At 42.2% G+C, this 26,446-nt stretch overlaps 1 long non-coding RNA gene across 1 annotated transcript in view; it reads right to left on the reverse strand.

Annotated features, from left to right (window-relative positions):
* Positions 1-10,836: 10,836 nt before the first annotated feature.
* LOC142501877 (uncharacterized) overlaps positions 10,837-26,446 on the reverse strand; it is a 37,595-nt gene continuing 21,985 nt past the window's right edge. The window contains exons 2-3 of the long non-coding RNA XR_012803582.1: positions 16,950-17,028; positions 10,837-12,353 (exon numbers count right to left, since the gene is read on the reverse strand). This is a non-coding gene — a long non-coding RNA (uncharacterized LOC142501877). The remainder of the gene's footprint in view (positions 12,354-16,949; positions 17,029-26,446) is intronic.

The raw sequence follows: 26,446 nt of genomic DNA on the forward strand, positions 1-26,446 counted from the left end.
GAGAGGTCGGGCAGCCAGGCGGGGTGTCGGGCAGGAGTTGCGGGGGGATCGGGGGCCAGCGGGGGGACAGCCGAACAGATGCACGGCCACACCAACCTCCCCGATGGGAAACGTGGCCGGACGGGGAACTTTGCCTGCCCCCCGCCCCCCCTGAGCGCGCCCCCCCTCTACCTCCCGCCCAGACTGCAGCCATGGGGACGGCAGTCAGGGCTGCCAGCCTTCCCTTCTTCCCCGCTCCTTTACCCTGCCCGTGCAGGTGCCAAAGGAGCGTGGGACGGAGGAGAAGCGCCTACCTTGTCCTCCAGCCCTGGGCAGCAGCCGCGGGGACCCCCCCAGCCTACATCCCGCCCCGGGCAGCAAGCGGGGATCGGGTGGAGGGGGGGGGGGGCTGACCCAGAGCTGCCAGCCGGCCCTCTTCCTCGCGTCAGGTCAATCAGGGAGGGGGATTATTTATTTATTTTTAAAAATTGGGGGCGCGAGCAGGGGAATTCATAGAGCCGCAGAACGGGTCGCCAGCGGCCTAAATCCAGTCGCCACGGGCGTGCGGTTATGCGTATTTGTCGAACACTGTATATATATATATATATATATATATATATATATATATATATATATATATATATATATATATATATATAATATAGATATGAGAGACAGCACACAGTGGTATAGAAAAAAACTGTATTAAAGATAACAAGGACCTTCCTCAGGGTAAATCCGTCAATGGATTGCGTAATACCTGGATTGTTAAAATCCATCTCTATGCCAAAACGCCCTGTGCGTGAAACGCGTTAGAGTTGTTCTGTATTTTTTGTACCATGTTTGGTGGCATTGCAAATCCTACATGGATTATCATTTTGATCATAACCCAATTCTGTGCAGTGGGCAAGCTACTTAAGAAATCCTTCCTTCGGTACAATATGACGCCAGTTCATTAGAGCCAACATCACTCTCACGTCATTCATTCTCTTCCAGGAAACGTCTGCTCGGGCAGTACCTATTTCATGTGTTGCTTCTTCAAATGGCTTTAGTGCTTCAGACAAAATTTACTTTAGTTTCTAACTCTTTCCTGCTGTTAAAGAAGTATTTGTAGCATTTCCATTATCAGATAGTTTCCTTTTCCTCTAACCGTCTGGTTTAGTTCAGACTGAATGTACTATACCTTTTATGCTATTGTAAATAGAGTGGCTTTCATAACCTTTGTTCTAGAGCAGGGGCGGCCAAGTCCAGTTTTCATGGGCCACCAACAGGTCAAGTTTTAAGGATATCCCTGCTCAGCACAGGGGGCAGTCAATGACTGAGCCACTGATTGGGCCCCCTGTGCTGAAGCAGGGATATCGTTGAAACCTGACCTGTTGGTAGCCCTTGAGGACTGGAGTTGGTCACTCCTATTCTAAAGAATCTGAATTGACTTCCGATCCTACAGAAAGCCCTTTATGCCAAAACATTTTGAAGAACAGAAATTTGTATACACCTATCTCTGCAGGTATCTCTGTCCCATATACAGTATGTTACACCTTCTTTGCTTTATGCGGGAATTGGTTCTTTGATCAATATCCCCTTTCCCTGTTCTTTCATGGGTCCATGTCCATTTTCAACATTCATGTTCATTAGGCTGTTTTATTACATCATCTGGTTTAAATTCAGGCATTTTTCAAGCACCAATAGGCTTTTTCTTCTCTTGCTGGCCAAATATATTTGAGCCACAGAGAGCACACCCATAAAGTAAAACTTCCATTGTCTCATTAGATCTGCCTCCGGAAACTTGCTTATAGTCCCACGGTTCAATAAAGAATCCGGTCGCTCTTCCTTCTTGTACCGATCCCCCCACGGGTGGAACCATTTACTCGGGGGAGTTGAGGGAAGGATACATAGGCAGGGGCCAAAGGTTGCTCCTAGTTCTTCGTCATCCGGACCAGTTTTAAGTAAGAAGCAGACATGGACCAGACTGAGCATGGTCCAGCAGGGCAAAAAGCAGGATGGTGATCGAGGCAGCAGTGGTGGGTGATAGCGGAGAAGAAGGTTTGATGTCTGGTCAGCGAGCAGAGGCAGAGAAGAGAGGAGCGGTCTGGCTCCTGGAACGAAACCTGGGCTCCAGTGCGACTGCCGAGGGAGCAGGCCAGGCAATCGGAGGCAGTGAGGAGGGAATGTCAACAGGCGGAGTCAACGTGGATGGGTTAGTGGGAGTCGGAGGTGTCACGGGATGGTCTTCAGCAGCCCCCGGCACTCTAACCAAGTAGATTAGGCAGTGCCCAGAGCCCAGCGTGAAGCGACAGTGCAGGCCCAGAGGAGGGGCAGAGATGTAGGTGGTCCTCCCCACCAGAGAGGCTCAGCCCTGGTGCTGGAATGACTGTGATGGATGGGAATCCTAGTGGGGATGGAGCGTGGGTAAGTGCCATAGTCCATCCGAAGTAAGGCGGGTGGCCTGCAGAGGGGAAAGAGGGAGAGAGGCAGCAGGCAGACCAGGAGAGGGGGGGCTGATTAGGGGGGGAAGCCAGGGGGGTCGGTTGCCCTTGGTTATTAGGAGGTTTGCCAGGGAACGTTAGTGGGGATGATTCAGGTGATGAAGGGGGTAGTGGGTTTCAGGGCAGGGGGCCAAAGCTTCTAGGTCAGAAGTGGCTAGGGGCAGTTGGCGAGCTGAAGCAGTGGCAGTGCGACAGGATTGTTATGCAGAGATAGCAGGTGTGCTGGATCCACGAGCCCGCATGGATGGTGCAGAGGCTACATGTAGGTCTTTATCAGGGACAGGAGGGATAGGGCGCAGCGGCAGGATTCGGTGTCGGCAGTTACGGTGAACACAGTGAGCTCTGGGATAGGCGAGATACAATTTTGCACGTTCAGGGATTTCATGGCACCATGCTGTCAGCAAGGCAGTACAGGGAGCAGCGGTGCCCGAGAACCTGGCCTTAGTGTTTCACAGATGGAAGTGGGCTGAAAATAGTCCACAGGTCCGGTGCTCCAAAAACCTTATGGTACTAGCCTGGCTATGATTGGAAAGCTGTGATTCCTTAAGATATAAATACAATAGTGGTGCCTTCTCAGAATTGTGTAAATATAAAGTCACTGTGAAAACCCCTATAGCCACTGATGGGAGAGGGGGGTAGAAGGAAGCGATGACAGATGCACCACTGTACCGAGCCAAAAAGCAGGAGGGAAGTGGGATGCAGCCATAACCAACTGGCTTAACAATAAAGCACTAGAATGTTGTAGCAGTTACTCACGATCACGGAGACAGGCACCAGCGAGTGTATAATCCCAGGCAGGAAGAGCAGCTTGACTCGAAGGCACTGTGGGATATGAGTTCAATCACGATCACCGAAGCAAACACAGCAACTCCAGTGCGGCGTGCTCCCAGGCAGGAAAGTCAGCAAAGGTAGGATCCGAATAGGAAAACAACAGTGCACAGCCGAAAAAAGCAATGTTGGACCAGATTGACCAGTTATAGCATTTATTGGATGAAAAAAAACATAAAAACTTAGAGGATCTGCCAGGACTCTACCTCTATGTTTTTTATCCGATAAATGCTTTAACTGGTCACTCTGGTCCAACGTTGCTTTTTTGGCTGTGCACCAGTTTTTTCCTATCTGGATCCTACCTTTAGTGTGTCACAGATCTGGGCTCAGGGGAGCCAGGGGGTGGCAGTAGAGACAGTAGCCGGGGTAGTCAGAAGAGAGGGTCAAGCGGAGGTAGTGGTCCAACCAGTAGTTGGGCGTGGACATAAAGTGGCATAAGGAGGCAAGGGGGGTGTGGCAGCTTCAGAGAAGGCGGAAACAACAGTGGGTCAAGTGAGAAGAGGAGGCGAAAATAGAGGCCAGTAGCTTTCATGACTCTTATTTTTGTGTAACAAGACTGTTAGGAGTGGATTGGCACAGAATATAAAAGAAGAGATATGGAAGGAGTACATAGATATTCTGCCGTCGCTCCCAAAGGATGGCGGTCCAGAAGCGTTGCCGTTGGGAGGTGAAGGATATGGACCTGTGGATATCTTTAATGATTCCACTTAGAACATCTCCTTTTCAGGGTAGGGATGACGGCTTTTAGCATGCAGGGCATAAGAGCGTATGTTGGCAGTTTAATCAGTCCCAGTTTAAGTGGAGGCTTAGCTGTTAGTTCCGCCACTAGTGTAGCGAGTGTGGGGGCTCCCACACGGGAAGTAAATGTTTTAGGAAGGGCATGACAGGCTTTAAGCGAGGAGCAGGTGGAGAGACTGGATCAAAGGGTGAGGACGCTGGTGAGCGCAGCAAGGATGGTGCCTAATCCCTAATATGTTGGAGGCCATTATTGAAGAGGACTTTCGGAAAAGATTTAGGATTTCCTATAGGGAGGGAGTTGCGGCAGGAACCTTAGACATGCATGTAGAGGTGTCTAGATTCTAGGGAGAAGTTGCAGTAAGGTGGTGTTGGGTAGAATGGTAGGTCCATTTCAATCTTCCCCAATTGAGGGGCTGTAAAAATATCTTTTGGGAGTAGTCCCTAAAAAAGAGCCAGGTTCCTTTTGGCTTATTCACCACCTTTATTTTCCAGAGAGATTGTTGGTGAATAATGGAATTGATCGGGACCTGTGTAGTGTCCACTATGAATTGTTTGAGAGGGCACGGGAGTTAGTGAGAGTAGCTGGCGCAGAAGCATTGCTGGCAAAGGCAGATATCGAGTCGGATTTTCGTTTGCTTCCTGTGCACCTCTCTTGTTTTCATCTGCTCGGTTGTTGGTTTGAGGGCAAAATATTTGTAGACCTATGTTTGCCAATGGGGTATTAGTTATCCTGTTTTTACTTTGAAACATTCAGTTCCTTTATAGAGAGGGCTCTGCGAGACGTGTCTTGGCTACAGAGCAAGTTGCATTATTTGGACAATTTCCTGTTTGTGGGTAAGGCAGGGTCAGGTGTTTGTGCAAGGCTGTTGCAACATTGTCATGACCTTATGGAGGGTTTTGGGGTTCTATTGGCCAAGGACAAGACGGAGGGGCCGTCAATCTGCCTTTCCTTCCTGGGAATTGAAATTGGCATGAAGGAAATGGTATTTAGGCTACCCGAGAGGAAGTTGGTGGAATTGAGGGAGCTGGTTTGTGGGATTGGAAAAAAAGCATGCACAAGGCCTTTCCAGTCATTGTGGGGACATCTGAACATTGCAACGTGGGTTTTGCCCATGTGGCAGGTGTTTTGTTGGTGTTTGGCATTTGCCATGACAGGCATTAAAGCGGCGCACCACTTCATCAGGGTTACAAAAGGGGTTTGGGATGATTTTATTGAGCGTTACAGCAGCAGGACATTGGCATTAAGGGAACTGGTGCAGAGCCAGCAGATCAAACTATTTACAGATGCGGCAGGGTAAGTTGGGTTTGGGACATTTTTCGGAAGGCGCTGGTGTGTGGAGCGGTGGCTGGTCGAATGGGGAGGGGCGAGTTTACTGACTAAATTCAACGTTCTTGGAGCTATTTCCGTAACAAGTGGCGGTGTGATTTTTAGATCAGACAATATGGCGGTGGGGTCCGCACTAAACAGGATTTTGGCATCTTCCCCTCCTGTGACTGCTCTGCATGTTTGTGCTGTATTGCTGTATTTTGGGAACAGGGGTTCCCAAAATGGGGAGAGCGGGGGTTACAGAGGCCCCGCGCGCTTCCCGAAGTCATTTAAATTAAATACAGGGGAAGCGGCGAAAGCCTCTATAACTCTCTTACCTTGGTTAAGACGGCTTCTGGTGACACAACGCCATGGCAATGCGACGGGGGTCATGTGACATCATGACGCCAGAACACCAGAGCTAAAGTAAGTAGGGGGGCGCGAGGAGAGGGGGACAGCCCCCTGGCTTAGACTTTAATATCCGGTTCATGGCAAAGCACGTGTTGGGGGTGTAAAACAAGATTGCAAATGTGTCTTGTTTTCAGTTAAGAGAATACAGACATCTGCCACCGAGAGTGGAGCCAGTGGGGAAGGCGTAATGGAAAGAGTAATGGAGTTGGTGAGAGGGTCTCTGGCTCCGGGTATGTGGTCCGCTTATTTGAGAGCTTAGGGAGAATGGGAGGAGCAGTTTAGATGGGTACCCTAGTTTTGTTTAGATTCTGATTTTGTAAATAGAGCTGGAACCAATTTCTTCCAAGACATTGTTTGTGTATTATTTATGGGTTTTATGTTAATTGATTGGTGTGGATGTCAGTATTATGGAGGAGAACCCCACCTCCAAACTCGAGGCATGGGTAAGTCATGCCTATACTGATCATTTAAAGGTGTCTTCCAGAGCCCCCGCTTGGAAAATTTGGACCCCTTAAATGGGCTGGAAGATGTCTTATGAAGCACTGTTTAGCAATATGGGCTTTTGTTTTTGCTACTTTGTTTTTGCATGTTTTTTTTCAACCTCATCTACTATGTAACTATATATAATGCCATGATTATTTTTATAGTGCTGCCAATTATTAATTGTCTCTCCCTACACGCAACAGAATCAGGTTTGCTGCTACCACGTGTGCCAGACTATGATCACTTTGGTCCAGTAGCTGTTCTTCGGTATAACTGCCAACAGTTGAGGAAGGTACAGATGGAGGAACTCCAGGGGTTGTGTATGGCCAGATGACAAACAAAAGATAAAATGCACCTTTTATGAACAATTGCCAATTCATGTTAGTTGTGTACTAGCTCATACCATGGTTGCTCATCAGACTGCAAAACACCACAGTGATATTGCTTTTGTAGTAGCTTTCATGCTACGGTATGGTCACGTGTCATAACTGTGACTGGCAGCGTGCACACAAAGTGGTGATCTGGTACTAGACAAAGTACAGGGTGTTAGAAGTATCATATTTGCTCTGTGGTTGCAAAAGAAAATAAAAGATGTATAGACTGAGGACTTTGCAAACACAACACAGCATTTAAAGGGTATCCATCTGCCTAATTTCAGGAAAGTCTAATCTTATTAAACAAAGAAATATTAACTGGTTACCATTTTTATTATAAGGTTTGGGCTATACTTATTCCATAAGATCACAATGGGAAAGGACATATTTAAATGGAGTTCCATGTGTTCTTCAAAAAAAAAAAGTTTAGATTTGTATGTATGTACTGTATGTATGCATGTATGTCTTTATTTATATTGCGCCATTAATGTACATAGCGCTTTACATTAGTACTACACGTGACAATCATATAAATAGCATATAATATAAATAACACATAATGGGAATAAGTGCTTCAGACATAAAAGTAACATTTCGGAAGAGGAGTCCCTGCTACGGGGAGCTTACAATCTAATTTGTAAATTAATTAAGTATTATGAGCATTCAATGCTCATCAAGTACCATTAACCCTTCTTTTGTTTAAAAAAAAATAAAGAAATCATACCTAGTATTATTTATTTTTTGCCTTAACCTTAGGGGAACCTTTGTTCATGACTCCACTAGTCTTACCTTCAGGACATCCTGTGATTGGCTCTATTCCTGGAAGCCCTTTCATGAAATGATGGCTGAGCCAGTGAATAGGGAGGATCGTCCCTAGGGGTTTTTCCTTCATCAATTGGCTGCAGCACATTTTTTGCTCCCAAAAGTTTATAGTGATGCTCACTACCCTTGCACATATTATACACCAATGATCTCCATGTTGCTTAATCACAATCATTACTCCCTCGCATTTTTGTTACTTGTGATAACATCGGCCCACCCTCTTCTCCTTCATATCTCCACTGACATGGCCCAAATAACATTTGGAATGACAATTTTAGGTCATCAAGTCATTCATATGTTCCTCTGCAAATTGGAAATGCTGGGATCATATATACAATGCTCCTTTTCTTGTATGATAGGAAGTGGACAGATTTTTTCCCCCACCTATGCACATTCACCTCTCTCCTGAAAAAAACATCAGCTACATCTGTCCTTGGAATTAATATCATAAGCAAGATCTCTTCTATGCACACGCAAACACAAGGCAAAAGGGAGTACAGTGGAGGTAGAAACCCTTAGAATCACTCACTCCCTTTCCCTTTTGCTCTGCTATACCACGGATTATCATGGGTATTGCACAGTGTAGGAGGCGCATGGCAGGACTTTGTGATAGAAAAAACAGAACTTTACTATGATTAGACTCTAGACATTTATGCTTTCCTGTAGGCGATCTCATTGTCCCATCTGACTATATATGATAAACATGTGTGTATTAAAAGTTATATGTTTTGTAGATCTGTTTTTCTTGCATTTCTTAAGTGCATTAATTTTCAGGTTTATTTTGAGTTGGGTTTTTTTTTTTTAAGGAGCACAATGTGAATTTAATTTATAAAACAGCCATGATAAATATCCCACTTTTGCTAAACAACAATACCAGGTGCCCTTTTTTAGTGCCTGGATGTTAACAGGAAAAACAAATAAAAAAATACCACAAACCCACATTAATAAAACGTTCCAAAAACTAAAATTACCATAATGTTCAAAGTCACAGGGAAAAAACCCTCAGGATATTACTACTTTACACTGCGGCCCATCACCTGGGGCCCAAAGCTACTATGATGTTATTATAGGTTAGAAATGACGTAAATATTCAATATTTTGTGAAGTCACTTCCCCATGCTGGAGAAAATGTTAGTCTTATTGAACTTTTCTCCAGCACTGGGAATCCGATTCACACCTTATTGAACAGGGAGCTGTATCTTAACCGCTCAGTGAAGGAACACAGAGAAGCTAAACAGTAGTCACTTGCTATTAGAGATGTGTGAAACGGTCCAAAATGTGATCGCAACATTTTTAGCATTTTTTATTTCCAATTTAGGTTTCCTTGGGAAAGGTTTAGCTGAAGGCTTAGATTTTGCAATTTATACCATTACAAGGACATCATATATCACATGGTAGCTAGGGGGAGGGGAGGAACCTGAGTGAGACCACCCAGATAACCCTTTAAGCTCTTTTAGAAACCAGTAGCCATCCAAGAGGGGGCTACATTTGGAACCACTAGGTGTATCATTTTCATGTTTTCTTTCAGTAAGTTATTCACACACAAAAAAGCATGACCACTCATGGTAAAGAATAATAATACTAATAATACTAGCAATAATATTAATAAATAGTTTGCAGCACGGTACCTAGAATTTGCAGGCAGAGTCTCTGCCCTGCAGAGCTTACAATGTGTTTTTTTTGTGCCTATGGCGAACCACTCACGGCCACGCCTCCCTGTTTCCTCTGCTTCTCTACTATCCTGTCTCCTCTGCCTGTTCAAGATGCCGCTCGGTGGCAGCGTGCGGATGATGTCACGGCATCTAATATAATCACAGCCTAAGGGTGTAACATTACCACAGAGCTCCTCCGTTAACTAATGTATATACTGTAGGTTTCTTTAATGGATGTGTGCATTTGTAGCCCTCACTGGATGTATGTGAGTATTTTTGGTTGTAACTACTTTGCATGTGGTAAATGTGACATCTGACCCAAGAAATGTGGCTAATAAAAATTGACACACACACACATATATATATATATATATATATATATATATATATATATATGTATGTATGTATGTATGTATGTATGTATGTATGTATGTATATATATATATATATATATATATATATACACACACACACACACAGTTAGGTCCGGAAATAATTGGACACTGACACAATTTTCATAATTTTGGCTCTGTACGCCACCACAATGGATTTGAAATGACACAACCCGAGATGCAAGAGAAGTGCAGACTCTCTGCTTTAATTCAAGGGGTTGAACAAAAATATTGTATGAAACATTTAGGAATTGCAACCAGTTTCATACACAGTCCCCTTATTTCAGGGGCTCAAATGTAATTGGACAAATTAACACAATCCTAAATAAAATGTTAATTTTTAATACTTTGTCGAGAATCCTTTGCAGGCAATGACTGCTTGAAGTCTGGAACGCATGGACATCACCAAATGCGGGGTTTCCTCCTTTGTGATGCTTTGCCAGGCCATTACTGCATCTGTCTTCAGTTGTTGTTTGTTCGTGGGTCTTTCTGCCTTAAGTTTTGTGTTCAGCAAGTGAAATGCATGCTCGATCGGGTTGAGATCAGGTAATTGACTCGGCCATTGCAGAATATTCCAATTATTTGCCTTAAAAACTCCTGGGTTGCTTTCGCAGTATGTTTTGGGTCATTGTCAATCTGTAAAGTGAAGCGCCGTCCAATCAACTTCGCTGAATTTGGCAAAATCTGAGCAGATATCCCTATACACTTCAGAATTCATCCGGCTGCTTCTGTCTTCTGACACATCATCAATAAACACTAGTGACCCAGTGCCATTGTAAGCCATCCATGCCCATGCCATCACACTGCCTCCACCGTGTTTTACAGATGATGTGGTATGCTTCGGATCATGAGCCGTTCCAAGCCTTCTCCATACTTTTTTCTTCCTATCATATATATATATATACAGCCCAACCCCCTTATAATGCTGTGCTTGGGGTCCAAAGAATCACATCGCGCTATAAGCGGATCGCGTTAGAAATAATGTACTAATGTATGCATTGTACAATAAAGTATTTATGATACCAATAATCGTGTTGTAAAGTATTCCTAAATACGAAAAATTGGGAGCCACGGTTGCATCGCATTATAAGCGGATCCGCGTTGTAACAGATCACGTTATAACGGGGTTGAGCTGTATATCAGAAAAAGAGAAGAAAAAGCGCCCGATCCTCGTCTGATAACGTATATAAAATGTAATAACATTTGGACAAGACGATTCAAAACTCACAAAAATCCAAGTGTTTTGTGTAGCACAACAAGGCGCGATCCTTATATTTTTTTTCAATATATATATATATATATATATATATATATATATATATATATATATATATAATATAAATAAAAAACACAACTATATAGCATGCTTTATTTTCAGTAAGAAACAATCGCTCACAGTTTTGAATAAGATGTTTTAAACATGTTGTTATTTTAAATGCTACAAACATGCAACCTAAAATTATTGTTTTATGCATTTGGAGTACTACATTTGGAAATATTTGTTCAGTAGAGTTCAAGGAAGAAAAAAAAATTAGGATGTAGAAACAAATTGGGTTTTAAAATGTTTGAATTTCAAATGTATTATAACCAATTACGAAACTACAGGGATTATGCAACTGCTTCATTTGATCACATTTAGCAATTTGAAAATGGCAATATTAGGTTCGAACTTGTATGGCTGAGGGAACATAGGAATAAATAGTCAGTATTATAACAAGCTGGGGTGTTGCTGATTATGTTTCAGGAGAAGTTAGTGATGCACTACATACATACATACCTACCTACATACATACATACATACATACATACATACCTACATACATACATACATACATACATACATACATACATACATACATACATACATACATACATACATACAGTACATACATACATACATACAAATAATTTAAGTATAGACAAGTGGTAGGAAAGTGTTAAACATTTTTAAATGCATTCCTATGTTCTGACTCAGAGTTAATGAAATGTAATCATATATTCCAATGCCATACTGTAATAATAAAAATACGATTTGTATTGTAAAATGATGTATTTGTATGGACAAATAAGCAAAGAAGGGTGAGGGGTCGTGTTGGTCCTTTCTTCCATGTAGTAACAGAGGAGGGAGAGGGAGTACGATACCTTTTATTGGACCAACAAGTAGTTGATATGGTCGATGGCGTATTTCCCACTAGGCCCGGGCCTAGGGCGGCAAAAATGTCCGCCTCCGTATAGTTTTGCCGCACTACTGGGCCTATCCCGGCCTGATGGGAAGTGACTTCGCTGTGGTGGCTGCATCCTTACCTGCCGCCCTCCTTCTCTTTCTGAACCACAGTATCACACGGCGTCTCGTTGCCAAGACATCGCAGCATCAATTGACGTCATGACGTTGCGTTACATGGCAACACGACAGCATGCAAAATCCTGTTGGTGACGTCAGCGGCGTCATTTGAAGGAGGTGGCCACAACAGCTGAGTGCCATGGGGCGGCGGATTTGGATCTGGATATGGTACAAACTTTTTTACCTCAGGCTCAAGGGCCCTGGTAGGTTCGAAAGCTTGTAACATATCTTCCTACAAGAAAAGGAATCATACCTCCTACTCTCTTCTCCCTCCTTTGCTACTATATTGATAAATAACACATTTTGATGTCTTACAAAGACTATACATATAAAAGATGTCCTCGGTATCCAACGTCCCGCTTTTCGTCGGATGCCTTATCTGACGCCGCATAATGCAGTCCGCTGGAAGCATTATTCAACGTCGGACCCGCTTATGCGACCGTCACTGCCACCGTATAACATTGACCTGCAATCCGACGTTCCGTTATCCGCCGTCGATTTGTGGGACGCATTCCGTCGGATAAGCGAGGACCGCTTGTACCTGAAATGGGAAAATGGAAAAACAACATGCTGAAATTTCCTTAAAAAGGTGAACTTGATAATGTTAGGTTTGATAAAGGAAAACGTTTATTCAATTAAAGGGAAGTCATGCTCATGATCTACATCAGGCCTGCACAACATATGGCCTGCGGGGTCTGGTGACAGCGTTCTCCGTCTTTTCCCCTGAACATTCTACTGTTTCCACCTGCAGGTCCTGGAAAAATGGCCGCGCGGCGTCAAATGATACCGCGTTGCCATGAAAACGGGACGTTATGTGACGTCGTGATGTCATGCGGCGCCACGTTTCGTGATGCCACAGCATCCCATTGCCATGGCAATGTGGCGTCATTTGACGCCGCGCGGCCATTTTTTTCAGGACCTGCAGGGGAAACAGTCGAATTTTCAGGGGAGAAGACGGAGAACGCCGCACCTCGCTGGGGACCTCGCCGCAGGTAAGAGTTGTGAAGGGGGTAGGTAAGAGTTGTGAGGGGGTAGGTAAGAGTTGTGAGGGGGTAGGTAAGAGTTGTGAGGGGTAGGTAAGAGTTGTGAGGGGGTAGGTAAGAGTTGTGAGGGGGAAGGTAAGAGTTGTGAGGGGGAAGGTAAGAGTTGTGAGGTGGGAAGGTAAGAGTTGTGAGGGGGAAGGTAAGAGTTGTGAGGGGGAAGGTAAGAGTTGTGAGGGGGGAAGGTAAGTGTTGTGAGGGGGGAAGGTAAGAGTTGTGAGGGGGGAAGGTAAGTGTTGTGAGGGGGGAAGGTAAGAGTTGTGAGTTGTGCGGCCTGAATCTGCTTTCCTTTGAGCCGTTTGGCCCGTTTCACTTTATAAGTTGTGCAGGCCTGATCTACATGATGCAGGAGACAGGAGTTCTCTTTTGAGATTTTTGCATGGTTCCTACAAAATACCACATGGAAATATTACCGCCTACTTGTGAAATGAACCTGTTATCTACTGCTGTAACATTTCATAAGGTTTTTGCCAAGTTGTTTCCTGAACGTACAGGTATCAGAGAAGGGATGAGTTGGTTGATGGCCATCGACCTCTTAAGAAGCATGAAACAACACACTAAACAGAATGAAGTGGCTTACCTAGCAGCCATTGTTTTCATGACTGCCTAAAATAATAATTTTGAAGTGAACTGTCAACTTACAAACTCATTCAGCATGTTTAAGTGCCTATGAGTTTTCTTTAGAGACTCTTCTCTTTTTCAAAAAGTGCACTGAGACATTTCAGAACTCCTTGAATTACTCTTACGGCTGCACTTGTTTGAGGTGTTAATTTCAAATGGAACAAGATCTGAACAAAATTCTTGGATGTGATTCAAGGCAGGAAAGCAAAGAAATGGTTAGAGACTTCACTGTGGGTACCGCATGCCCGACACTGCCATGTAGGAATAGTGCAATGCTTTTTTTCTGCATTTTTCAAATAGTTGAAAGTTGTAGACCTTTACACCTATCCGTAGGGCATGAAAGTCTTTAAACTTCAATAAAGCACATATTAAAAAAAAGCACTCCTTACCAACCTGCCACAGAGTTGTTTCCATGTGGCTGAATATTGCATTGTAAGTACTTTTGCCAAAGGATTCTGGGTAAAAGTGAGACATGAACTGTTCAGTTTTTGTGCTGTGACCTCATACCAATACAGCTATACACGATGTGAAATGTAGTAGGGTGATGCCTCTTGAAATCTTGAAAGCCCCTCTTAAGAGCTCACTTAGTCAACTGCATGACTGTACCCAGAATCAGAAAGGTGTAACATTTCCCATGAAGTTCGCGAACTAGACGAAATGCACCGCAAAAAACCCCCATCAAAGTGCGCCAAGCATTAAAAGTCAATGTGCAAGGTCACAAGGCCTGTTCCATACCGCCACTCCCGCAAAATTCTGGCGAAAAGTGGCACATAGATGTCTTTTTACAAATTTCTGAGCAATGGGAACTTTCATAAAAATATAAAAAAAATAATAGCTGCAAATGTTGCAAAGACCTTTTGAAGACATTCACACATCTCTACTCAGAATTTAGTGCCTACAGTTTTATACGGCATTCTTTGAGTATACAAGAGAAGTTACCTTCATGTAAAAAGGCAACAAGATTACAAATACAAAAGTATAGTGTTTAAAGCAGCAGTTTTAAAAAAAAATTTTCATTTCCATTCAATATGTGCATCAGTACAATCTACATACTGGCAAGTAATTAGCTAAGTTGCTGATCGATCCGTTCTCCTGTGATCGATCGGTGAAGATTCAGCTTGGGGGTTCACTAAATGGCTGTCAGGGCAGCAGGAGAGGAACCAAGATGCAAAGTTATGTGGGGAAGATCATGTGACCAGTCACTAGATACAATTGGTGCACTGTTAGAGAGAGGGCAGGGCTCAAAAAGGGGTGTGCCAGAGCCTGTTTCAGAAGAGGAAGGGGATGTGACTTTGTAAATGGTTGCTATAGGAACAAAAAATGATCATACATTATAATACATTTAAAAAAATGCTACAAGTATTTTCTCAAGGGTATTGCTTTAACTGCAGCTTTATTCCGGTTTAGGTAGATAATATACATTTACCTGTTTATATAATTATTGATTAAAGCAGGGGTTCTCAACTCCAGTCCTCAAAACCCCCCAACAGGTCAGGTTTTCAGGATATCCCTGCTTAAGCAGAGGTGGCTCAATCACTGGCTCTGTTTTTGACTGAGCCACTGATTGAGCCACCTGTGCTGACGCTGGGATATCCTGAAAACCTGACCTGTTGGGGGGTCTTGAGGACTGGAGTTAAGAACTCCTGGATTAAACAACAAACCTATGAACTGGCCAACACTCAAGTGGTCTTGTGGTATACAGTCTCTAATAGCAGCTGTGCTAAATAAGTGCTCATGATTTTATGGACTATTGTGTAACCATAGGCATAATTATAAAAGGAGGTAACAGGAAAGAAGATAACTACAAATATAAACATCACAGAAAAACCCTTTCATTAATAACATTTGTGTCATCCACAACCTGAACTAGTAATTTTGTGCACCTGCAGTACTTTCCTGTGCATGTGAATACATTCTTAAACAACTGTAGTGTCTTGTGGGCCAACTTTTACGCCTTACTTGACAAAACATTACTTAGCCACATAGCTGAGGCTGGAAATGGTGGCTGAAGTATTTTTTTTTATTTTTGTAAATATTAAAACCAATGAATTACTGCAGCTTGGGCACCTAATAACATCTACACAAATAGTTTTCACCATTTTGCTGCTTCCTTTTTTTCCCCCAGTCAAACAGCTGCATAAAAATAAGTGAATGTTTCTTTAATAGGAAAAAGTAGCATTACGTGTTAACTTTGAAATATCCTGGACCTTGACAATTTTCTGTTTATGTTTCCTTTCAGCAGTCTGCATTTTTTACAGGGAAATGGGCAAGGGCGCAGAATCTGGCATTCTTATACTGCTCTTAAGAACTGTCCTTTTTACCCCATTCTTCCTTAAATGCTAAAAAGTGGGGGCGGGGGGGGGGAGAGAGATAGTTTCAGCAACATAGGCTATGAGTATATTCATGGAGCTGTGCAGTTTAAGGCCGCACGTATAGTGCCCGCGACCGGCGACGCGACGGGTGACGTCACCCGTTGCCGTCGCCGCTAGCAAAAGTTATATTTAGCTTTGCGGCGGCGTCGCGGGCTTCCGGGCATTTGATTTGTTCAGGGGCTGTCACATGAGGCGACAGCCCTTGAAAAATCAAATATTCCCAGCTACCAAAGTCCGCAACGTGACGTCGCTCCGTCGCTCCGTCGCATTGCCGCTGTCGCGCTTACTATAAGCGCACGCGGCAGCGGCAATGTATTTGTTTTTGGGCGGCGTCGCGTCGCTGGCACTATACGCACGGCCTAAGGAATAGAACAGGCTGTTTGTATAACTAGAAGAGCAACTCATGAATGTACTGTATTCCTAAAAAAATATGTATTTTTCCCCCTCCACATTTTGTGGTTATTAGAACAAAAAAATAAATAAAACTTTTGACATTAATCAATTACAAAAGGAGGAATGGTAAAGAAGCACGTTTGTATTCCACAGCAGGTATTATTAATACTGTACCAATTATAAGCGATATTGCAATAATGTAATGTCTTTAAATATTGCAAGATAATATATTAAGTATGTTAAGTGCATTAGGTTAAACATATATGTATTTTTTTAATTGTATTTAGTATGTTCTCCTTTGCCTATTTAGCATTTGTAAAAAGGTCTTCATTTAAGGCTGGTGCTTACAAATGCCCAAACATAAAGCATGCATTAGAAATACACTTTCTAGAGTATGTTATGCTATTAAGGAGGATTGGAGTAATAAAATTGCCATAATTAAATGGAAATATTTGCAAAACACACCAGACCAGAGCTCCAGATCCAAGAAATACAATCAAGACAAAATAACTTGCCCTTTTGAAGATAACTAATAAAACTACTGTTAAATGACCTTTGCTCACAACCGAGGAAAGCATACCCTGATGAAGAGTTGAGAAATTGCTTCTAAAAAGTCACAAAAGAAAAAGTGTAAATATCTGATAGATGTTGCACTGAAAAACAGAAATTAAATGGTTAAAAGATAATCCATCAGCAATATCTGTAACATACCTTTGAATTGAACATGTTCCTGGAGTGAGACTGTGGGTTAGTGTTACTCACTGAATGGGGACCACTACGAGGATTCTTCCTGTGAATAGAATAGGGGTCAGAAAGTCGCTTTGGTGGACAATAGTAGCCACGGACTCGCTGAATTTCTTACAATCACACAGCATACCCCCCTGATCAAATAGCTCTTTTGTCAGACTGATATAAAACATGTCATACAATGATGATTTGAAAGAATAACATGGATAGTGCTTCCCAAAGAGATCAGAGAAGGTCTGTTATGCACAAAAACATCAGAGGGCAGCTGGAAACAAACAAGTGTTCGAGGAAGAAAAGATTGCTAACAGAGCACTTTTTTCTGGTATGGGTGTACCACACCGATCTGTTCATTTATCCTATATCACAATCTCTCTCTTATGGGATACATAAACACTTAACATGTTTTCTTCAAATGCGTTCATGTTGCAAATCACTGCTATTAATGTTAAGAACACAAGGAATTTATAAGAAATTAGGGAGAGAAGCACAGGCTACCCAAATATGCACTAAAAAGAAGCCATTACACATCGCCATACATTTTAACAGTTGTTATAATTGGTAACTTTATATTTAATAGGCTTTTTACTGAAGCCTAAAGGCTTGTTTCATACATAGGCTTCAGCCTCATTCAAAAAATCTTTAAAACAATGCTATGGATTGGACTGGTTTTATTCAAATCTAAATTTGGAAAATAATCCAGCAAATAAAAAATAAATACAAAAACAGAACTACTGCAGGATGTCACAAAGAATAAGATCATGATGAAAGAAGCAAAATAAAGACACTTAAAAAAATTCCCAATACCACTTAAAATACATGCATCATAGTCTCAAGGTATAAGCCCATTTCAGGAAATAGTCAATTTTCATGGAAGTGTTTTAAAATGATGCCCTCTTTACTTAATGACTAAGTACATGCTTTTTAAGAAGTCAAGCAAATACTACTTATTGTGCTCTATGAACTACAATTGTATTTGGAAATCAAATATATTATGTGGAATTTAAAGGACAAGCTCAGGGGATATGTATAAAATATTAAGAGTAAATCAGAAATCTAAAAAAAAGTAGCTTGTTTTATTTTTTATGGGAATACAAGGTAACAATTTGAATCTATGTGACCCTGTTTCTAATGGCTTTGTATCACAGCTGTGGGAAATTCCAAATATCTAAGACCTTTTAATGAGCAATGTATGTTGTATTGACCTATTCAATCTGGAACAAAATACAGTATCAGAGCCACTTCTAACTATAGCGACTAGATACATTGTGACTTATAAGACTCATTATCTTGTTCTCAAAAGTCTTGTATGATCCCTCTTTGTTCTTTTCTTAAATTAGCTTCACAACTATTTGATTTTCTCCTAAAGTGTGGTCCTGGTCTACTTTTCTTCCCTTTGGTTGGAGTCCTCTTTGAGCAACAAAGGTGGCACTGATGGGGTCAGGTCCATTTTATTACCTCCCTGTAAGGATCCGTCATCCGCGCCCCTTCCGACGCGCTCCTAGCTTACCCAGACCTGCGATTGGGCATCCTGGCTCTGCTGCCTCCTGCAGCGCATCTCGCGGACCAGAAAATGCCAGCGTTCCTTTTACGGGCACGCACGGACCGCACTCGGCACTAAATGCCATTCCTGCTGGTCCCGCCTCCAGACTTCGCTTGCACAGTGACATCATCGCCGCACAGTGCGCACCCTCTATGCGCGGCATCCGCACACGCACGCAGAAACTTCCTTGCTCCTTTGTCTAAGGGATACACCTGTGCTGCCTTCATCAGCCAACCACAGCCATGCATACTAGGGAGTATGCTTGCTCCTCATTGGTCTATTCCAGCGGTGCGCAAACTGTGGGGCGCGACCCCCAGGGGGGGCGCGACACTGCCGACGGGGGGCGCGGGGTTTACAGAGGCCCCGCGCGCTTCCCGAAGGCACTTAAATTAAGTGCCGGGGGAGCTGCAGGGCCTCTGTAAACCTAACTTACCGTGGCTCCGGCGGCTTCCTCCCTGCGGCGCCATGGCAACGCGGCGTCAAAATGACGCTGCGAGGTCATGTGACGTCACGTTGCTATGGCAACGTGACGTCATTACGCCGGAGCGCGGGTAAGTTGGGGTTGGGGGGGGGGGGGGGCGCGGGAGTGAGGGGACAGCCATCAGGGGGGCGCAGGGAAAAATGTTTGCGCCCCCCTGGTCTATTCTTCCTATATATGCTCAGCCTGCCCTCTGGCACATTGGCTGAGCTAACCTTGTTTATGTGCGCTGTGTTCACTACAGTCCTGCCTCCTGTCTGAGCCTTGCCCATCTTGTCCTGTGTTGCCTGACCTCGCTTGTTCTTTGGATTCTACACTTCTCCGCTCCTGACCCGGCTTACCAACGACGATCTGTATCCCTCTGCTCCTGACCCCGGCTTACCCACGACGATCCGCACCTCTCTAATCCAGACCTCAGCAAGTATCACTGACCATCCTGACCTCTCTCCTACCCCGACCCGGCTACCTCGACCTATCTACACTCTAGAGGCGCCGTCGCGGCTGTGGGTTCGCGTTGATCAAATCCCCACCTCAGTCTCGCGGTCACGCCTTCTTTGTGGTAAGTGCATAGTTACACTCCCTTAGCCGAACATATAATTGTTAACCATCCTCCTACTATACAGAGTAAAATACTGTAAACACTATGGTCCATGTGGTGCTATTCCACAAAATAAATTCCAGCCCCAGAAAACTCCTTATAGCCTATTTCCTTAAAATTACATGTATAGTGTCTTTCAGCACTGGAAGGTGACACTATTGTGTATCCTGCTTATTATGTTTCATACATAGGAACTGACACTCTGTACATTATGAGTAAGTAGCCAGGATTTTTTTTTTTGACAGTTGTAAACTATTAGTTGCTTTTGCACAAACTGGTTTCTATGCGCTCATATTCCAATATCCTGGAAATCCAAAGTGATCTATTCTGTACCATATCATTGCACATGATTAAAATAGAGATAAAAGCAACTTCTATATTGTTTCTCCAATTACCAAACATGTTTTACCTCATAACCATAAATCAGACAGATGTTCATGCATGCTGTCATAATCACCTGCTGGAAGTCTGTGCTGTACTTAAAAAGACATTTGGATCTGTTCCTGTCCGATTGTACCACTATGAGATATTGATTTGTGATTGGATTTTTTTGTAATTAAAAGGCTCAGAAACGCTACAGGTTGAAAACAGGTGCAATGTTACCTCAACTTCTTTTCATTCTCTCTCTGATTAGAGACTTTTAAATGCAGAAGTCTCTTATTATCTCTCCATGGACTATAAGATCTTACCACGTGAATTTTGATGTGAAATTATGTCTACCATTTAAAAGGAGCCATGCAAGCTGGATTTTTATATGCAGTGGGTCCTCGCTTATCCGACGGAATGCGTCCCGCAAACCGCCGTCGGATAACGGAACGTCGGATTGCGGTTCAATTTTATTCTGCGACGGTGACTGTCGGATAAGCGGGTACAACGTCGGATAATGCGTCCATCGGACTGCATTATGCCGCGTCGGATAAGGCACCCAACGGAAAGCGGGATGTTGGATATATATTATATATATATTATATATTTAACACCCTTCCCCACCCCCCCCTTAGGAGAGATCTTCCTGCTACGGGTGTGTCTGAGTGCTGTGCATGCACACCTGTTGTTTTCAGGAGTCCCGATTCTCCGCGTTGGTATGGGGATTGGCAAGGGACAGGCTTCTGGTCTCGCTGGTGCAGAACTTCCATCCTATGGAGATCTGCCAGAGGCAGAGAGGAATCCCTTCTCAGTAAGGTAGACAGAGACGAGGAACTTCATACCATTTATTGGCAGGCCAGTTGATTCCATCTCTCATGCAAGAGAGGTACTCTATGTCACACTCTGGTATCCCCCTTCCCTCTCATCTTGCTCGCTTTGGTCCCTGACTAGGCCCCCCACAGGCTTGAGGCCCATGGGGCTAGTCGCCACCCCCTTATCCCCTGATGGGATAAGGCAGAACCGCCTCACTCACTCTGGAGCAGGCTACATCCTGGAATCACAATCTCTAATCTAGGGAAGGAAGCATCTTATATACCCGGGGGGGAGAGGTTAAGTGACCCTGCCACAAAACTGGGCAGGTCTGAGGGCAGACCAGGCATCTCCACACGGTGCTGATGCCTGATGCTTCCAATGGCCACTGGCCAGCACCTGGCTATGGCTACAATATAACATATCAATTAGTAGTGTGCTGCAGGACTCCCATGCTGGTTCATGAGGAGGAATATAACCCTGACACATCCTGCACTTACCAGGACTTATGTGCCAGGGTCGGAAAACCCATGGCCAGGGGCACTAGGCTACACACACATATACATATGAGAAAGGACAGAGTGAGGTCCGAAACGTTGCTCTGTATACATTGGTTTGCCTTATGTGGTAAATAAACTTATTATTATTTATTTTTTTGCAACTTGATGGCGAGTGCTGTGGATTCCTTTCACTATATCTATATACATCTATATTTGAAGCTGCGGGTCACCGAGGCTGAACTCCAGGGACCCCCTGCTTCCGGAGATACTTACCTCCGAAGTAGGTGCCGGTAGCCGCTCCAGCTAAGCAAGATGGGCTTTAAAGTTGAACGTTTCAGAGGAACACGGGCCAATAAGAAGCCTCATCGATGACATCATGCCTTCTTATTGGCCCGCAGGGCGCAAGGTCTTTAAACAGCGTGATCCCTGGAAGCCAAGGAGAGCTGCTACCGGCACCTACTTCTGAGGTATGTATCTCCGCAAGTAGGTGGTCTCCTGAGCTCAAATTAACGGGGCTTCAGTTTCGGAGGCACCCTGCTTCAATCCCATATAAAAAATAAAATACATTTGCCGGTTTGGATTGCCACTTTAACTAGCCAAACACTAGCAAAACAGGCTACTAAAATTTGAAAACTTGGCAAATTTTCAATAAAAGAAAACTATACTTGTTGTAAATCTGATCATGTTAACTATACTGTTATTTATTATTGACATCTTCCCAAAGGTACTACCACTTACACATTTATTGGCAAAATTCTTCTTCCCACTGATCTTGGCAACAATAAAACAAAGATGATGAATTCATTATTTAAAAAATAAAAGAAGGTTATGTTACTGGCTTTATTGAATGAACGGTCACGAGGATGGCATTATTTACATAAATACAAATAAGAGATCATAGGATTTGTTGCAGAAGACCCCGTTTACCAGAAGCAAAAAAAATAACATTAGGCAAAAGAGAGACAAGTTGCATTGCTTTTAGTCCGTTCAGGTCTAGCTGTAAAGCACAATGCACTGAAACAGCTCTTTGGATGGTGAACTCTTTTTCTTAGGTTTTTCCCAGGACTTAAAGTGGGAGGGATTGAAACCGGGGAAAAAAAGCAATATAAGAAAAGTGCAAACAGTTTCTTTTTGTCATCTGTATAAACTTTGATGTTCCTCTCCAGAGTCTCACAGTGAAATATATATACTGCTGAACATTGGTGGGAATCTCTTTAAAGTCCCATTTGTTCTTGTTGAAAATGAGAAAGGTGAATTCGCGTTGAAGCAGACACTTAAAAGAAAAATATTAAATGAAGAATTTGCTTACAACTATTAACAGATGTTAAGCAAATTATTCAGTTTTTTGTCGGGTATTTCTTATTTATTTTTTTAACAGGAAAAAAAAACATTATTTTAGTTTTTAAGGTTTTCTCAATATAATCATCATTTTGGATGTGATGTTTTGTTTGCACATGTCAACTGGATTTTATGACACCGAATTCATAAACTTTGTTGTTAACAATGAAGTGGCTGTGATCATGGAACAGAACTGCTATAACGTTTTCCAGCTACTTAAAATAGTTAGACCTTGTTTTTGCATTAGGGAATGTGTTCTCAAACAGGTACTAACACATGGCACAGGGTCTCGCTTTGTATCTCATCCAAAACTGGACCGTGAATAAACACTGAAAGCTTATTAAATGATTCACCAAAGGCCAAAGATCAAGACAGACTGTGCAGCCCAAAATCCCCAGGCCATTTAGACACATAAAAGAGCGCATCTAAAGAAATGCCATTTACTAGGAAGATTTATTAATAAACCAGGACTAAAATAAGTCAGCTGACAAGAATGTAAATCTCAACCAAAAGAGTGAAGGTCTTTATCAGTGTCTTCAACTTAAACCTTCTTCCTTTAGCTCAGCTTTTGAAATAATAATTATAGTTATCTCTGTGGTAAAATAAAGAGAATCTCAAGGCCAAGTGGTGGATGAAAGACTGGGGGGGGGGGGAGGGGGAGTCTTTGTGGGTGCAGAGGAAGTGTGAGATATCACCTGCTTTACTGCTATTTATTTCAGAATGTATAATTTACCACTACCTGTATGTAACTGAATATAATGTATGTATTTACTGCATATAATGTATGCTTGTCACATATATAAGAAGACAACTCTGTTAGTTGTCCATACATTTTTAGACAGATGTAAAAACCATCACTGGTTTCTACTAGTTACAGAGTAAAACATACACTGTTTGGCTTCTCTTGAAGTCGGCTGAGCTTGGTGCAAACTGGCACAGACTATACACCTTTCCATTTAAAATGGCATCCAATTCAGTAGCTTAAAGCCTTAACCAACCTGCATTGAGTGGTGCTGTTATTCCTGTTAAAATATGTTCCTTATGAATACTTCTGCAAATGCCGTTAAAATAAAACTAATAATGACTCTGGAGCACTAACTATGAAAGAATGTGTCTTGCATACTATGTTATTATTATTTTTTTTACATCATCTTACAATACGTGGTTTTAGTTGCCACTGCTTGGACAATGCTTTTCTACATAATATTCATTGCCCTTAATTAAAATGATTGCAGAAAAAAATAAATCACCGTATAGTGAAACTGAAGGCATTTTGAAAGTACTCAGTGGCTTGGCACAATGGGTAAAAACTTAAATGCGAGAAAAGCTTTGAAATACAGAGTTGTGGGTGCACAGCCTGAAGCCCAGCTCCCCTTTGCACTACTATTATATCACAACAACTTGTACAGGTTTTCATAAACCAAAGGGAACTGTATACATTACTTAACCAAACCGGATATGTTGCAAGCCTTCCAGAATTATATATGCAGACACTATTAAAAAGAGTGGGTTGGTTTTAGATTATGAGGCATATATCTAGCCATTAGATACAAGTGTATTGAGATTTTTGGGCAACTTCACAACAGGCAGGGAATTTCTTGATTGCCTGTCTTGTGAGTATACAATTGTGTAAAGGTCAGGTGTGGCTAACCAGTGCATTTGTTCAATAACCATTTTAACAGTGCCACTGGTTCTCTAAAATATGAATCCCTGTGCAGACATGTACAGTTGTGTGAAAAAGAAACTACACCCTCTTTGAATTCTATGGTTTTACATATCAGGACATAATAACAATCATCTGTTCCTTAGCAGGTCTAAAAATTAGGTAACTACAACCTCAGATGAACAACAACACATGACATATTACACCGTGTCATGATTTATTTAACAAAAATAAAGCCAAAATGGAGAAACTATGTGTGAAAAACTAAGTACACCCTTACTGCTTCCATAGGAATTAAGATGCTAAGTAGCAGACAGGTGCTGCTAATCAAATGTCCTTGATTAATTGATCATCAACAAGTGTGACCACCTCTATAAAAGCCAAAGTTTTAGCCGTTTGCTGGTCTGGAGCATTCAGGTGTGTGTTAACACAATGCCAAGGAGGAAAGACATCAGCAATGATCTTAGAGAAGCAATTGTTTCTGCCCATCAATCTGGGTTTGGTTTATAAGGCCATTTCCAAACAATTTAAAGTCCATCATTCTACAGTGAGAGATTATTCAAAAGTGGAAAACATTCAAGACAGTTGCCAATCTTCCCAGGAGTGGACGTCCCAGCAAATTCATGACACAGTGTAATATGTCATGTGTTGTTGTTCATCTGAGGTTGTATTTACCTAATTTTTAGACCTGCTAAGGAACAGATGTTTGTTATTATGTCCTGATATGTAAAACCATAGAATTCAAAGAGGCTGTACTTTCTTTTTCACACAACTGTATGTATATCTTTATTTGTATAGCACCATCCATGTGAAACGAACTTCACAGCAGTAATAGATACAACAAAATAACATTAAATGTAATACATAAAGAGACAAAGCGGTTCAAACATAAAAGTAAACATTAGGAAAAGGAGCCCCTGCCCCGGAAAGCTTACAATCTAAGATGTAAAGCATGGACCTCATTGTTAATCAAAGGCCCACCTATAACAAAAGGAATAACTTGAGCATATAAGGGCAGAGTTACACTCCTAAGTGTAGTGGTAAATTCCACAGAAATTCCTTAAATACCCCATTGTATTTCTAATACAAGCACAAATCATACCAAACTAAGTTCAATAATAAAAAACAAAACACTATCTTCTCAATGTCCAGGACATTTAGAATGGATGTAAACACTGGCATACATCATTTAGCTGACAATTCCAGCCCCATTTAAGGTATTTAAACAACAACTCGGAAACATGATACAACCAAGATCACACTCCTTTAGTAGAATGGTACATTTTCTGCAAAGAGCAGCACATTCCACCAAACTTTCAATCACCACAGAATAAGAACAGCACAAGCTAGACTTCTAACACCATATTAGCCTCAGAAGAAGTTACTTTTTGTAGGTTGTAAAAGCCACATTGGACCAAGGTATATGGACAGAAAATGTCACCATGCATCTTATTGTATATATGCCATTTGATGCAATCAGTATAAATATGAACAGACTTCTCTACATTTTGATTATTTTGCACTATTTGCAATGAACATCTAACAAGTCTTATTTCAATTGAATAAAATGAGAGGAAATAAATAACTTTGTGTTTTTTAAAAAGATGTATATGTTTTTGACATATGGCACAGGCACAGTGGCCTAAGTGTTGCTGTTTTATTAAGTTGGGTAAAATACATTTAAAAATAGGATACGTGCATTATATGGGTATAGTAATTAGTTAATTTGACTTAAATAACTGATATTCACTTTGGCTCCATGCTCCTATCCTTGGACACACTACCAGTATAGCTGGGGATTATTATCAGTCTGCAGCACAGCAATGAGATCCAGTGTTTGAATAAGGCAGATTTTGTGTGTGGCTATTATATAATGACGATTGAAACATTAATATACATGTATTCTAGAAATCTCTTTGAACTGTTTTTGCACACTCTGTTGTGACTTCCGAGGGCATTCTCGAAAGCCAGATTTGCATACCGCCGTACCTCCACTGCAAAAGATATTTGCAATAAACATTTTAGCCATAACACATGCTAGAAATAGATTCTCCAAATTATGTCTTGCGCTGCAGTCCACTGGACATACATTTAGTGCATTTACAACACAATTTGGGAACATTATTATGTTGGCAATGAATATTAACTCAACATAAAAGCTTCAAGCA

Source organism: Ascaphus truei, chromosome 8 (assembly GCF_040206685.1).
Source record: "Ascaphus truei isolate aAscTru1 chromosome 8, aAscTru1.hap1, whole genome shotgun sequence".
NCBI classification, from domain to species: domain Eukaryota; kingdom Metazoa; phylum Chordata; class Amphibia; order Anura; family Ascaphidae; genus Ascaphus; species Ascaphus truei.